Below are 16,787 nucleotides of genomic sequence, written 5' to 3'. Positions count from 1 at the left end.
TTTTAGCATAATTAACATAACATAATATTAAGCTTTAAAAACAGTAAACAGTTTTATTTTTAACTAGACATTTTCAAATTGTGACTTAATAAAGATGCAAAAGGGCCAGCGCAAAAATAAAAATACCTCTTATAAAATTAAAGGGTTTTTAAAAATCACGTCTAAAATCGATAGCAAGGTCAATTTCAGAACAACAGCCTTGTATTATATGACCCCCTTACAGTTACAATCAGTGTCATAAAGACCTTTTCAAGAAACTTCAAAGCAATCAATTAGCAATCCACATATGTTCAAGAACATTTGAAGATAGTTTCAATAAAATTATGCCTATCATACAATAATAGTTTCTAGTATCCACCAATCTACTATTGTATCAACAGAGGATAAGCCGTTTAAAAGATGTAGAACTACACTTCAAAAACAAGTTAGGCTCCATCCACAATATAACGTTTAGGCAGGAACACCAGTTTACACTTATCTAAAGTTTTAAAACAGAAATTGAAATTAAGTAACTAAAAGCAACTGATTGTCAAGGCAACACTTATTATTGTCCCATTTTAAGGAGCTGTTACACTTCCTGTCACCTGCCCTTATTACACCAATTATGTCATTTAACTTCTCTACGATTACAGAGTTCTTCAAAAGGTTCTAGATATCACTGCAAATCTCTCAAGTTACCAGACCTTATTAAATATTCCCTAACCTTTAAAATTGCATAAATAAGTAATCACTGTATAACAGGTTTTGAGGCAAGTCATGGCACCAAGCTTCAGCACTTCATGTTTAGCACATATTGATTAGATAGTGGTATCACTTATACTGGTGCTTGGCTTCTCTAAGACATTCAGTGCCCTAAAGTACTCCATTCCTGGCTGGACGAAATGTTGGGGTGTCACAGCCTGTCAAGAATAGATTACCCCCTTGTCTAACTGGAGCTGGCATATGCATGTCGGTGGTTCTGAATAAGAGGGATTTGCTTGTACCTGTAGTGTACTCTGCCACAGAGGTTTTGTCTCTCACCTACATTGTTACATGTAGATCACCTCCTTCCATCTTCATCACAATCCTCACAAAATGAGTTCTGCTCTATTCAACAAAAAGGATTTACATACCTTAATCCTGACAAAAACTATGAAAATTTTTTTACTGGTTCCTAAGAATGGTTTCTCCCAATACTATGTGGCAAAAGAAAGTCTCCTACTTCCTGTTTTTTCTCTTTGCTATGGCCAACTAATGCTACCAAACTCAGTAAGTCGTTTTGTATTTTGACTTGACAGAATTTTTTAAAACAGGCCTACCTTGGGCAGGAGACTTCAGATTTTAAGTGCTGGTTTATTTTTGCTTTCTCCAGCTTGAAACTATCCCCACTGTTTGTTCCCCAATGCTGGAATGGGTAGTATTTTATTTCAACAGTGCTTTTGTTCCCTGTGGCTGTGCTCCTGAAAGGGAACATAATTTTTCTAAGGTTCTTTGCTTGTTGTCCATGTCTGTTTGGCAGGAGGTCCCTTTAGAGGACCTGCCTGTCTCCCCAGGAATCACCTGCATTCCTTCTCGCCTGGCTCCCAGATGCCTGTTTGCTGGGTGTTTTTTTCCTTTAGGGTAATCTCACCCACATCTTTCTCTAGTTGCCTATACACACAAGTGGGAAGGGAGTTCTTACCTCCCCTTAAGTACAAATTTGTGAACCCTATAACTATGTTTTTATAGCCTCATGCTGTGGCAGGAGTATGGTATCCCCTGTAGTCACTCATTCATCAAAAGGCGTACCTGCAGAATTACTCAATTAGTCTCCTTATAACCAATTGTCCTCTGTGACCATCACAGGCAACTAGAGGTATCATCCTACCAGACTGGGATGAGGAAGCAGATGAAAATGATGATAACGTTCATTAACTAATCATAAATTGGTGTACATCAATGAGCATGCAGGTTTTCTTCGAATTGGAGGCCAATGATAAAGCATGCCACAAGATGTGGGTGAGGCATCCTCATTCAGTGTAACTGATGCCCTTTTCTATTCATTGAGATTGGTGACCCTTCTATTCTCTTTTCCGGAATCATCCTAACCACCATCACATTTATTGTGTTTATCTAGTTTGTTTTTGGAGAGTATGTGATGGTAGCATCTCCATCTCTATGTGTTTGACCTGTTTTTCCTTTTACCTTACGCCAGGGTTTGGTGGTTGCACAGAGGGGCTGTAGAATGTATGTGAGCTGGTGTACATGTTTCAGACTGCTCGCTACCCTGCTGGGCAGTGAGAGCCACCCAGGTCAACAATGGCACTCTGGTGTTACAACTTGGATCTTCACACAGGATGCCTTGCCTGATGCACAACCTATTCAAACATGGTGGTGTTTTCACAAAAATACAGCGGACTGCATTGTTTGTTTCAATCTGAGACATGCAGCTATACCTCATTTTCAGGTTCTGCTGCAGCTACTATCCTCTGTATTGTGGTATAAGGTTAAGTTGGCTCTGGGTGGAACTATGCTTCGCTGGGTGTCTTCCCTTTGTTCGGGACCTGATTGTTCCCTGCTCTACCTGAAGTTAGAGGTAGGATTGCTAGGTGATGTGGACATTTCCCTGTGATGTGGCTGGAGAGTAATGGAATTGGGTACTCACAGTAGCAATGCTATCACTGTCTTCCCTTTGTCTGCCTTTGCTTGAGAGGGTGTCTCTATATGAACTGCTTTGAGGAGACTTTGGACGTTTCGTATGGAGTCACAACAACTCGACACTACATTTCAGACATTTTTGTCACAAGGGGTCACAGTGATTCATTTCATACTTCAGCCTCCTGCAGTATAGACTCCTGGGATCAGGTCTTTAGGGCCAACTCTTGCATATGCTGGGAAGTTAAATACATGTTGCCTAGACCTCAATTCAGACAGGAGAGGAAAAGCCTTCAACATATGTTATGAGGATTTTGTAGAGCATGCTTATCAACTTAGAGGTATCCAGGCCTGGAGTAAATGAGTAGGGTGGTTGGAATTCTAGTCGACTAGCCAGGACTTCGGTTTCTTGCAAAATTCAAGAAGGGATGGGGAGGTCCTGATGTGGTGTGGAAGGTTGTTCCACGATTTGGCAGTGATGTAGGAAAAGAAGCGTTACTCCTGACTTGCTTCTGTGGATGCTGGTATTTGCACAAAGAGGAGTGGGGCTAAGCGAAGACATCTGGTGGATTGGTCGAAGTTGAGGCAGTGGTTGAGGTAGGCAGGTCCAATGCTGGGGAGAGTTTTGAATGCATGGGTGAGCATTTTGCATTTGCATGGCTTCTGGATCGGTAGCCAATGTAGCTCTCTGAGGTGGGGCGTGATGTTTGTGTTGTGAGGGATGTTGAGGATTAGTATGGTGGCAACGTTCTGGGTGGTCTGGAGACTTTGTAACAGTTGATTTGTAATGCCGACTGTAGCAAGGTGGCAGTTTAATGTGGTATGACTGGGGGGTCTTACCATGTAATACTAACACATTACCATGAAGTGGACCTCTGGTTCACACCAGTAAACCTTAGCTGGATCCTGGTAGAGTGGCAAAGAGCAATCAGGCTACTTAGAGGAACATGTGTAAAGCATTTCACAACACCAACATGGACGATAAGCAATTGACAGGACTTGAAAGAAATCCAAAGCCAATTTAGACACATAAAGCAGATTTTTATCTTAATTTAGACACCAAAACAAACTTTGTATCTTACATACAACCGGAGTTGTGGATTTTTAAAGCATTTAAAAATAGATGCACTTTTAGTTGTCAAACGAATATCATTAAAGTCAATAGGGGAAAGCACAGTGTACAACTGGTCACTTGTGGGGTCAGTTCTATGGAAACCTGGAGTTAAGCTCTGAGGTGTCCCTAAACCAAATTGCTATAGACAGTACTTTTTTACCTTGCCCAGGGAGTCCTGGTGCAGAAGTAGCTTTGCTGTCCTTGGAAAATACTGGGAACTGCGAGTGCTGTCAATCAAAGATGCAGAACTCTACAAAAGCACACTTGGGGAAGGAGTTACACTCTACCCTCGGAGAGTAGAGGCTTTTTGGATCCCAGGACCCCGAATCCACAGCTGGCACTCCGCCATTGTCCAGAAGCTCCGGGTGCAGAGCTGGCCTTGCAGTTTTCACTCACAGGAGGGTCACGCCAAAGATGCTTTGCCACTTAGTCAAAGTGCCTTCTTCAGGATGCAGGATCACAGCAGCGGGTCGACGTCGGTCACTATTGCGGAGAGTTGCTCTGGAGTTGGTGACGTCCGGGGACGAGTTGGGTACCAGGGATGGGTCGGTTAGAGGGCTGGGGAGAAACAAGCCTTGGCAGCAGCAAAAATAGTCCACGGGTACTTTGTTAGTTGGAGGTTGACAGGAGTGGTGTAACTACTCGAAACGTGGTGCAAATCTCACTACAATTCCAGGGGTGCAGGTCACCGATTTTCTTTAGGCTCACTCATGAAGGGCCTTACGGGTTGCACTTCTTGTGACATGCACAACTATTCTTCTGCATGTTGCAGGTGACTGGTTCTACCAGTCAGGTGAGTCTGCTTCAGTTTCTGGCATCCACTGGTGTCCCTCTTGCTGAAAGGAAGAAATATTTGCCACTGACACACATCAAACCCACAGTTCCAGTATATGGTCTCCTCAGAGCACTTAAGTGTCCTCTCTTTCCGCTGCGGCGGAGACCAAAGTCCTGTTGTCTGTGAAAGCATCTTCTCTGTGCCTCTCCTCGGATTCAAAGTCAGAACTGTGGTTCTGGTGCCATGGACGCCCAGTAAATCCTAGTTTAGGGGGCATTAAGGGTGTGAGAGGCAGTGCCCAATGGGCTTCTGGTCCCTGGGGCTAGTCTGCCCCTGAGGTGATGACGACCTGTGGGAGCACGTCACTTTTCTACCCAGGACCCACAAATTCAGGATTTGCTAAGATGGCGGAACCTTTCCTTGGCTGTACAAACCTCCAAGCCTGCCCTAAAGGTGGTGCCTCCTGCATAACTAATTTCCCCACTTGTCAGCCTGGACACAGCAGGAAGGGCTTTTTTCTGGAATGGGGGACAACAGATTACATAGCAAGGACGGTGAAAGCCTTTGAGGCTCACCGCCTTGATTACTGTAAACCCTAACCATCCTAGAAGGGCAGAGAGGTGTGACCTCTTCCCTGCCCAGGTCCTTTGTCTTCATCCTGCGGGAAGTGCTAGAACAACCAGCAGAAGGTCAGACTCTTGTCTTGGTGGCGTATGCAAGGGGCCGGGAATCACTCATGAAAATTCTCAATCAATGGCACTACTCCCCACTTGACGAAGATAGGAATCAGGAGGGACCCACAGTGTTGGAGTTGGTTCAGGGAACAAAGATTGTTGACCCATGTGCTCTGGTCGTGTCCGCACTGATGAACTTCTGTGCCCTGGTCTTGATGCAAGTAGAAGTCATCCCCGGCTTGACCCTCACCAAATGCCCAGAAGTGATATTGCTGGGTCACCCTGCCCCAGACATATACCCGCTGTATGTTCCTTGGGGATGTCTGATCTTCCGTCTGTTATTAGCAGCAAAGCAGACAATCCTAGGACTGTGGGGACAGAGCAACCCACCCCAGGATCAGTAACGGCTGAAGAGACTGTGGTGAACCTTGGGTATGGGGAAACTAGCTTCCGTAGCACAAGGGAAACAGAGGGAATTCACCAAGCAAAGGAAGCCTCTGCCCCCTACTTTTAGCAAAGACTGCAAAGAACTGTCTTTCCCAAAGAGAATTTGACAGACACCCTATCCCCCCTGAAGAATGTCAGGCACTCAAGAACCAACACACAAGCCAGCTGGTACACTGAAGACCTTAGAAACTCCAAACGACTTTGCAAACAGATGGAGAGAAAGTGGAGAGTCAGTCAGGACACCACCCAAAAAACTCTTGCAAAGCTGCACTCAGGAAATACCACACTCAACTCAACGAGGCAAGAAAAAAAGCACTAGCTCTCAAACTGGAAAACAGCTCCAACAACTACGAAGAGCTCTTTAACATCTTCAAAGATTTCTCCAACCCTTCAGCTGCCACCAACTTTATCACCCCTTTGCAAGACCTCTGGGACAACTGCTCCAATTACTTCCACAACAAAATCCTCAACATCTACAGCAACTTCAATCCCCAGAGCAAGACACAACAACTTATCAACTAGCTGCCCACCACCACCAGATTGGACCACCAAATCACAAACTGCAAACTCCTCACCCAAAAGTCACCGCTGAAATCATGAGAACAATCCACTCGGAGGTGGGGGGGGGGTCACTGATACCTTCCCCCCCCACCATATCTTCAACTTAGGACAAACTCTGATCAGCTCCTGCCTTACCACCATCATCAACAACTCTGTCTAAAGTGGAGCCTTCCTGGTTAGCTGGAAATGTACAGAAAGCACAGCTCTTCCTGAAAAAACCCACGGGAAACCCAAAGGAGCTCAGCAACTACAAACTCTTCTCACTCCTGCCCTTACCATCCAAAGTCATGGAGAAAGCTATCAACAAACAACTCTCCAACCAATAAAATAACACCACCTACGAGACATCTCAAAAGCAGTCACCTCCTCCTGCCTGTCTTCCTATGCATGTCCCACAAAATAGTCCAGTGACTCCCCATGAACACCAGAGGCACGATCACCCAGTCCCCACATCACCAGTAGACTGGACTGCGGCAACAATCTCTACGGCGGTGTAAAAAACTGGGCTGTTTGCAGATGCCCACTCCCCACACTTTTTGCCCCCATTTAGACTACTGATTCTGTCGTTTTTGATCTAAAAGTGCACTGAGGCCTGCTAATCAGACCTCAGTGCCAGTGCTCTTTCCCTTAAATTGTACTATAATTTTGTAAACCCAGTTTGCAAGGACTTCATCACCCCTGTAAGGCCCTAGTAAATGGTACCAGTGGTACGCAGGGATGGTAAAGGGGTCCCCAGGGCTACAGCACTGATTGTGTCACACTGCTTTGCCAGAGTAAAAACAAAGCTTGCTGAACTTCCATGCTAGCCTAAATGAGCAGCTTGTCTGCTCGAGTCTGACTCAGCCCATACCAAGTGCAGACAGAGTCCCTTCACTGTACATAGTACAGGTCAGTCACCCCTAAGGCAGGCTTCCTATAGCCCAAGAGGCAATGTGTACTCTGGTATGCGTGAGGACATATATGCACTAGCATATATGACCCTGTGATAGCAGTTAAAACTTAATGCAACCACAAGTGACCGGTTGTCCCTGGGCTGGCACTCAGGCAAACCTCAGATGTTTCCAGCTCCTTGATGACCCACCGATTTCCCCCGCATTTGGTGTCAAACAACATGCTTTTTAACCCTGAGCATAATTCTTGTGCCCAGGGTTACCTAGCATGTAAGCTAGGGACGCAAAGTTGTATGCTTGCTCTATTATTTCTTTCCGTTGTTCCTGGTCGAGAGCTATACCCAGTTCATTTTCCTAGGACAACTGAAAAGGTAGCTTAGTGCCTCTCCCCCTTGAATTCAACAACCTATATATGTGGGATATGGCATACGTGTCCCTCGTGCAGTATAAAAGATATATTTCAGGGGTGGGGGGTCTGGTGGCACCATGTTTCACTCCTATGTTCATTAGCCAGTGTCGAAGCTGTAGGTAACAGAAGTGTTCATCCTTCAGGAGTTCATATTTGTTTCGTAACTGGTCAAAGATTTAAATGGTGCCTCTGTCTAACATGTGCCAAAGCAGCTTGAACATTCTTCCAACCACTGCTGGTGGTAGGTTCTGTCTTTATCTAGAGGAAATTCATGATTACCCCACAGGAGGGTAAAGGGTGACTGGAAGAAAGTGAGCCCCCCCCTCCTCACTGCCATAGTATCCGATATTTCTAGCGTGGCACTTGCGATCACAGATCGATAGACCATGTTGGTTACCAAGGAATCTACCAGAGAGAGTCCACCGCTATTGTGTTGTCTATTATGCACCACCCCTCACTCGTCTCCCACTATGTCCTTTATATGAGGTACCATAAGTGGGCCGCTGCATAATAGTTGGTAAGGTATGGAACACTCAATCTCCCCAGTCTCAAGCTTAGAGAGCACTGTTTTCTAGCCAAATGCTTCCTTTTACATGCCGATATAAATGTATTGCATGCCACCTGCAAGTCCTCAATGTAGATTTTGGGTATTCTGAGTAGTAGGAAACTCTGAAATATGTAAAGACTCCTGGGCAAAAGGGGCATTTTTTAATGGCACATCTTCAAATAGTTTTAGTGTTGTTTTGTCTCTATGGTTATCACTTAAATCAGACCTTCCCCTCGGGTTCCAAGATGAGCCTTCTGTTTTTTTGCCCCCTCCGGGTTCATTACGGCTTCTGGCAGACCCCAAGTGGTGTTCTTGTTCCAGACCTGAATGTTCTGGGTGGGTTTGCCACTGCAGAAACTAGGATCTGCCTTAGCCTTCAGAGTCTTCATATTGGTCTTGGCACCACTGATGGCTTATGGCACTCTACAAGGAGTTCCTGAGCTAGTGTCAGATGTTTCAGTCAATGTAATTTATGGACCCTTACAGTTTCTTCTGCTACTTGTGGCAGTGTTTTGATTGATCTGTAGCATTTGTCACTTGGTTCCCAGGTTGTTCACATTAATGTACTGGAAATTCCAAGATGCTGGTTGGGTGCGGGCTCATGCCCTGGGTTTTCATGGTCCCTATTCTACTCTGCAACCCAATCACCCATTTGGTGCTGCACTGCTGAAATAGGTGTGGGTTTCACTGTACATATGGTACATCTTATAATACAGCCAGTCCCTTGTCATGTTGGGACCATGGGTGTAGGAAGCTGGCTCTCCATATGATGCACTAAAAAAGAAGTACACCATGTAGAGAGTCCAGTGGATCCCCAATTAGTTTGCAGAGGCAAAAGTAGATTGGACTAATTTTCCATTTTGGGGTAGTGTGGGCTTGCAGTTAGGCTTATCAGAGGGTAGTGCTAAGGCAATAAATGAGACACACACTCAAAGAATAAATACGAGAATAATTTAGAAAAAAATAACACCTCTTTTTATATATAATTTGAAACCAAGAATTGTGTTACAAGGTAAGCATGTTTTTAAGCATAAACACTTTTCACTTGCAAAAATTGACATGGTGCAATTTTTGAGTTCTTCAATGTTAACCTATGGGAGGAAAAGAAAGTAAGCATATACGTTGAGTATAGCGACTGACAGGACCAATCTCTTGAGTTTAATGTGAGTAGTGGGCAAGGTCCAAGGCAGCACCCACAGTACACCTTTAGCGGCACGGGGACAGCCGGGTGCAGATTGCAGAACAGCACTGGGTGCCCAATGTGTTCTTAGGGAGATCAGTCACTGTGAAAAGAGGCTGTAGGCTAGGACTGGGTGTCCTGTATGGGTGAGCCACTGACTGGGCTCAGGTCTTGCAATGCTCGGGGACATAGGGACACCAGTGGTCCTCCTCTCCTCGGTCTGGGGTGTCCGGGTGCAGAGGGATCTTGGACTGTCGGTTGTCTGTCTCCGGAGGCAGTCGCGGTTAAGGAAGGGGTCCACAGAACAGGCTGAAGGCATGGACTGGGGGACCAGTCCGGGGGAACCAACAAGTAGGCTCAAGTCTCACGAACCTTCGTGATGCAGTGACACCAGTGGTCCTCTTCTTTTCGGTCCGGGTTGTCTGGGTGTAGAGGTGCAGTGGACCGTTGAGGTTACAGTCACAGGAGGTGGTCCCGGTTGAGGGGGGCCTGCACAAAGAGGCTGCAGACATCGGTGTGAAGGTTTCAGTGGGAAAACCCACAATGGAGCTTGCTGCTGGAGAGTCGGGAGAACAGGTTGGCACCATTGGCCCAATTCGACACGGGCTAGGAGGCTCGGGTGCAGTGGTGCTGTCCAGCAGTGGTTTTGGCAGTCCGGACTCGTCTTCAGTGGTTCCACAGTACCTGCAAGGATGCAGAGGAGCAGCTCTGCTACTCCACATGAGTTCCTTTTTCTGGGGTGAAGGCTGGCAGTCTTCCCAGGCTTTTGGAAGGTTCAGCAGCTGGAGGACGATGCTTCGTTCTCGCAATTGTCGAAGTCCACAGACAGACTGGCAGGATTGGCGCTGAGTCCATCACAGATTTTCTGTTCCTATCTTTTGCATCTCTGGAGTGTCCTTCTTCAGGTCAGCAGGTATTTGAGTTCCTTCCAGAACCAAAGAAACCTACATTTCCCAAGAGAGGAGGGAAATCAAATTGCAACCAATCAGTATCTATTAGAGGTATGCCAGCTTCCTGTCCGCCCACCCACCCCCATCTCCCCTTTTTCACTGCTGCTCCAGCAACCGCAGATAAGTACTCTCTGCTTTATTCCGAGTTTTGAGTGTAATGAGCTTTGACTTACCTTAACAGAGTTTCTGTATTTCTTAAATTTTTGATGTTGCCTCTTTTCTAGGTCTCATACTGTTGCAGGATTGCTTTCCGATTCCCTGTGCATGGGTTCACTAAAGCTGGGGCTACACTTCGGCACTGCGGCCCTCTGACCTCCAGGCAGCTTCCGCCAACTACGGGGCCTTCGTCATACGCCACGAGAACACTGAATTTTTCTCATAGCTCAACAGGCGCATAGCGAAAGCTTCTCTCTCTGCCACCACCAATGCAAGCAGCAGCTCTTCATTTTGACAATTGCAGGCTCTGGCTTCTGGAGCCTGGATGGTGATGTGCTAAACAGGGGTCTGTATTTCTAACTGAGCCCATTTACAGGACGCCAAGCTCCACCCTAGAAAAGAATGCGCTGGGGGGTCACTACCTCTGTTCCTCCTTGGCTCAGTCATTACATACTACGGCCCTTACCTCCATAACCCCATATTAGCGTAGTAGATTTACTGTGCTACTCCCACCCTCTTCTGCCGCAAGTCTCTAAATACAGCATTAACAAGGCCTAACCAGGTATGAAAGGGACACTCAGATTGGGGAGGCCGTAGATGCCTTTGTGTCAAAGGCCTTCATAGCGGCCTTGGCACCTCTGCAGAAGAAACTTTTTGAACCCACGCCTGTCCATCCAGAACCCATCCCTCGGAAAGAAGAGACTTTGGTTTAGAACCTCCGAGGAACCAAAACGTGCTCCCAAGTGTCAAAGAGACTCCAATGCGGAGGATGCTCTGACCACCTTAAAAAGGCTTTTCTGGCTAAAGACCTCTCTAAACATGGTACGTCGGGGGTGCCAGTCCAAACAGACAACTCAGACCCCTTTGCTGGTAACCCCTCTTCCCCGCCCTATGATCCCTATGATTCACTACTGGACTCTGACGGCCACAAGGAGCCGAACAGGGCCTGGCATACCAAACCTGACAATCATGGCACCTCTGTCCTGACCAGAACCCTCAGGGAGAGCCCCTAACAGTGGGCATGCTAGATCCTGATGATATATACCACCCCCAGTTTTCCAAATGGGTTCCTACAGATAAGGTGGCAGCCTACAATGCAGGACCACTATGTAAACTTCTGGACAAAAGTCCACAACAGACAAATGGCTGAGTGCCTTTGCCCTTCATTTAGGGTACAGTCTTCCTCACCCTGAAGATTGATACAGAAATGGACATGTTCCTGACCAAGAAAATTAAGGATCACAAAAAAGGCACAAACTGTTCATGGTGGCCCTGCCAAGATAAACTTCTGGACCTGGAGGGATCCCTAAGATCCTAGATATGGCAGAAAAAGTCAAGCAATCAGGCTCTCTGGTCACATATAACACCCTCTCGGGTTGGGCCCAACGGGCCATAATTTTTCTAGGGAATTTCTACAGAGAGACGCAGGTCCCTCCTTATTAAGTTTGACCCAAAGTGGGGGATCTGGCTTCCTCGGAAGTGGGTAATGTGGCCCTCTGGGGATTCTGGAGAACCCTTTATAAAAGAACTCAAAGTTTGTCTTGAGTTTCACCTCCCTGGAAAAGGCCCAAGCTTCTATAAAGAAAGTGTTCACCCCCAAGGATTTCCACAGGATGGCAGAGAACGGGAGTGCTCCTCCGGGCACTCATACAATTCCACCCCCCCAATGGGGTCAATACTTCAGGAAAGGCTACTACCAAGATGAAGCAAAGTTTGCTCAAGAGGGGCTGGGTATGCAAGATCGAACAGAGGCATCTCTCGAGGCATGGACAATGCCAGTTCCTATTCCGGTAAGTTTAGCACCTCTGAACTGGGTGGTAATGGATGGCAGGTTAGCAAGGTTTTTGCACAATTGGTCTACTAACCTCATATTCTTAGGTATCTGAGACAATCAGGGGGATTACACATAGAGTTCTAAAGAACCCCAGTTTAGTTGTTGCTGCCCCGACCACTGTTGCTCTCAGAGGACCATGAGGTAGCACAGCAGGAGGCGAAACAGGATATTGTCTACTCCCTCCGTTATTCAAGAGGTTTTATCAACCACCTTTTCCTGGTGGAGAAGGACGACAAAGGCTTTCATCCCATGATAAACCTGCTGGAGTTCAACAACTGGTTAGTCTACCTCCACTTCAAAATGGAAGCATTCACCTTCTTCTAGACATAGCACAGCAGAGGGACTAATTGGTCTGCCATGACCTAGAAGACGCCTACCTCTCAATATCCGTCTTCTAACATCACTGTAGATTCCTGCAGTTTGTCAGGGACATCAGGGCTGCGAATTCACCACTCTCCTGTTCGGGCTCTCTTCAGCTTCTTGCTGCTTCACCAAGGTCCTCAAACTAGCTGTGGATATCCTTAAAATACCAGCACCTGGATGACATCCTCATCATGGATCAGTCAAGATTCTCAGGGACCACCTGACAACCACCATCTTCCTCTTGGAGGGCCTAGGTTTTGGCATAAAAAACAGGAAGTCATAGATTATGCCCTGCCAGACAACTCACTTCTTGGAGTTTATGATAGACTCTGTGCAGGTGTCATTGAGTTTCCCCAGCAAAAAGATGGCAAAGATCAGACATGCGTTGAGGGGAGTCCTGACAAACCCAAAACCCTCACTCAGACAGCTTGCAAGGATAGGGGGCCTTTTATAATCCTCCATACTTCCTGGACCCCTTCACTACTGTGCTCTGCAGCATTTGAGAGCCTGCCATCTTAGGGGAGGATAAACTTACTCAGAAATGGTCCCGCACTCAGTGAAGGCCTAGGGGAAATCAGATGGTGGTTGAACAACATGAAGGCGTGGAACAGGAAAGCAATCTTTAGTTCAGATCCCAACAGTCAAGTTGGATGCCAGCCAACTGAGCTAGGGAGCCAAGTGCAGAGAGTCATCTACAGGAGAAGTTGGTCAGAACAAGAAAGCCATCTTCTCATCAACTGCTTAAAACTCCTGGTAACCCTTTGTGATCAAGTGCCGGACTAATTAGAGAACTAGAAATTGTGTTCTCCTCCAGATGGACAACATATCCACGTTGAGATATATCAACCATCTAGGTGTTACGAGATCCAAGATTCTCACTCATATTACATAGAACTTCTGGCAATACTGCCTAGATCAGTGGTTCCCCTGGGGGTCTGCGAAGCCGTAGGAGTCGGCAACTGCTTAGAAAATTAAATAATATTATCAGATTAATAAAGTTTATATAAAGAAAGTGGCTAAATGTACAATTGAAAATTTTAAAGCGTACCGTATTTGTCAAGGAATTTGGAATTAGAAGCAAGAAATTAAATTAGCATCCTCTGATTGATTTGTGGGAGAGTGCAGGTGCATCAAACATAATATAGTGTGGATGATGTGTAGCTTCAATTGAATTTAAAAAAGCTTCAACCTTCCTATTAAAAATATTTTTTATTTATATATTTTGCAACTTAAATAAAATGTGTTATCATTTATGTATGTATTTGTTGAATGCTTCTTTCTCTATTTTTGTGTGTGTTTTGTGTTTCAAATCATCGACAATGTTTGAGCTGGGATCCGCGGCTTCCATTAATGACTCATTTGGGAGTCCCCGGATTCCAAGAATGATTCAGAGGGGGTTCCCAGGTTCCAGTAATGATAAAGTGAGGATCCACAGAAGAAAAAAGGATAGGAACCAATGCCCTACATAATCAGGTCTCGGTGACAGCAGCGTACCTTGCCAGGGTGGACAACAATGTGGCAGTCTGGAATTCCAAACACCTCAGAGACTCGCGTTTGTGACAACTTTACCTGGAAGTGTTCAAAGTCTTGAACATTGCTTGGGGTCCGTTTTTGGCAAACCTATCTTCCTCCAGAAGAGACCATGAGATGCTCAAGTACTTCAGTTGACAAACAGAAAAGGAATCAGTGGCACAGGATGCTTTCCTTCAAGACTGAAGAAGGGAAATTGGATATGTTATCCCCCCATTAGCGATGATAATGAAAGCTTCAACGCAGGTCAGATAACAAAAGGAAGAGTTGGTAATGGTCACTTCGCTCTGGAGATTGCAATTATGGTTTATTTTTCTTCTGGGACTTTCTGGGAATTCTCCAATCATTTATTATCCTCAGATTCTGAGGAACCTGGAAGCTCTCCCTCACCAGGTGGTGCTGGAAAGGAATCTATGACTCATGGCATGGAAGATTACAGAAAGATGCATTATCCTGGGACTTTTGCAACATGCTCAGGAGCTCATCCACAAATACAACCAAAAGAAATAGGTCAGCATGGAGATGATGGTTGGGTTGGTGTATGCAAAGCCACATGGATCCCACTGAACCGTATCTCATACATATTCTAAACTTGCTCTCCGACTCTGGCTTGCACGGTACGGCCTACTGGTCAGTAAACTCCTTCAGATCTGCCATTTCAGCAGGGCACTTGCCGGTAGATGGATTTTAGGTGACAGCCTGGATTGGCCAGCCTATGGTTAAGGAATGTCTCAGGGGCAACGCATTATCATTTCCCCCAGAACCCAAATATTACACCCTTTGGGGTGTTAACAGTGCACTTAACCTATTCCTGTCCTGCTCTCAGGACAAATTCCTTAGTAGGAAGGAGCTATCTGGGAAGCTCTGCATGGTGTCATGCAGGAGAGAGTCTGATGCCAGGGCTCTGGACTTGTCTAGCAGAATACATACCCTGGATGAGGTCACTTTCACTGCTTGCAAAAGCACAAAACTCACACTTGAACAGTTTTCATATCCTGCCTTTAATGATTATACTAAGGTATCTGTGGTGGAATATTTATAAGCATTTGAGAGTGCAACTGAAGAGGTTAGACCCAATAGTGACCGCCAATCTCTCATTGCACTTAGTAAAACCTTTTAAATTGGTTTCCTAACCAAAAACTGCTGAATGAGTTTGATGGGTCATGAGGGAGGCCAGCATTGATACTTCCACCTTTGAAGGCCTCTCTGCAAGTGGTGCTATGGAATCCAAAGCCTTCTCAATGGGCATGAGGCTAGAGGACAGTATGTTTGCAGCAGACTGGTCCTCAGAATCCACTTTTAAAATTTGTTGTTTCAAATCTATTGTGGATATAGCCTCATTGATGGTAATTAAGCCTTAAACTCTTATTTCTAGCCCTAACATTGAATGAAATATTTCCTAGCAATCAGAAAGTAAAGTTTATTTTCTGTTAAAGAAATGGAGGTTAGGATTACCCTACCTCTCAGAACTGCCAGTTCAGCTGCCCCTCCCTTAGTGTAGAAAATCAGAGGACGGAATTTGCCACTTAACGAGTGTGTAGGATTATATACTTTAAACTGACAAAGGTAAGTGCTTGCAATAAAGTCGACAATTTGGACATGTTACTTACCTTAGGTAATGACTTATCTGGTAGAGACTATTTCTAGCTGCAAATTCCTTACCTTTCAATTTCCAAGGCGTCAGACTGAATACAGAAGATTTTCATGAGCAGTACCCCTGCACGGCCAGGTGATGTTGATTGACTCCGCATTTGTCGTTTGCAACGTCCACGCCAGAAGTGACATAGCAGTACCTACGTAGGCGCCACCCAGGTGCGCCTACATAAGTTACTTTTCGCGACTTTCCACACCAGAATTACGGAGCCATGAAGTGCACTGACCACTGGTGTGAATACCTAGGTGCCTGAAAGGGGTCAGGCCTTATCCCTAAAAATCTGTTTGCAGAGCGTGGAGGATGGGTGGGTGGGTAAGGAATCTGAGGTTAGATATAGTCTCTACAAGATAGGGCGTTTCAGACGAAACTTGTTTATCTGATAGAGACCTCTACCTGCAGATTCCCTAACTTTTAATAAATTCCCAAGCAACACCTCCCTGGAGGTGGGTCTGTGGACCAATTTCAAGCCAGGATGTCCTGTAGGTCTAAACAGGCAAAGTGCTTATCCCTATGGGCCTGACTGCCCAGGCAGTAATGTTTGGTAAACGTGTGCAAAGATGCCTCAGTTGCTGCCTGGCAGATGTCCAGGACCATAACTCTGCGTCCTAACGCACTGGTCACAGCTTTAGTTCTGGTAGAATGAGCTCGCTAGCTGACAGGAGGTTGCTTCTTGGCCAAAGTGCAGCAGATTTTAATGCAGAGCACAAAGCACCTAGAAATGGTCCACTTCTGCACTGTTCAACCTTTCTTTGTATTACCATACCCCACGAAGAGTTGGTCATCCACCCAGAACTCTTTTGTGTGGTCAAGGTAGAACAACGACGCTCTTTTTTGGGTCCAGATGGTGGAGCCGCTCCTCTTCTTTAGAAGGATGTGGAGGAGAGAAAAACGGCAGGCAGAGTGACTGATTGCCCTACATGAAATGGGGTGACATCTTTTGGCAGAAAGGAGGCCCTTGTACGAAGAACCACTTTGTATGGATAGACAGAGGAGTAAGGTGGCTTAGATGATTAAGGCCTGAAGCTCACTTACTCTGCAGACAGATGTAATTGCTACAAGGAAGGCTGTTTTGAGCGTCAAAAGCGAGAGG

At 45.8% G+C, this 16,787-nt stretch overlaps 1 protein-coding gene across 6 annotated transcripts in view; it reads right to left on the bottom strand.

Annotated features, from left to right (window-relative positions):
• The window catches only part of ASAP2 (ArfGAP with SH3 domain, ankyrin repeat and PH domain 2), a 916,066-nt gene that overhangs the window by 544,140 nt on the left and 355,139 nt on the right, over positions 1-16,787 (bottom strand). The gene's annotated exons all lie outside the window — the stretch shown is intronic.

This window comes from Pleurodeles waltl, chromosome 5, assembly GCF_031143425.1.
Source record: "Pleurodeles waltl isolate 20211129_DDA chromosome 5, aPleWal1.hap1.20221129, whole genome shotgun sequence".
In the NCBI taxonomy this organism is placed as follows: Eukaryota; Metazoa; Chordata; class Amphibia; order Caudata; family Salamandridae; genus Pleurodeles; species Pleurodeles waltl.
The sequence above is the reverse complement of the archived record's forward strand: the minus strand, read 5'-3'. Positions and strand labels throughout refer to the sequence as shown.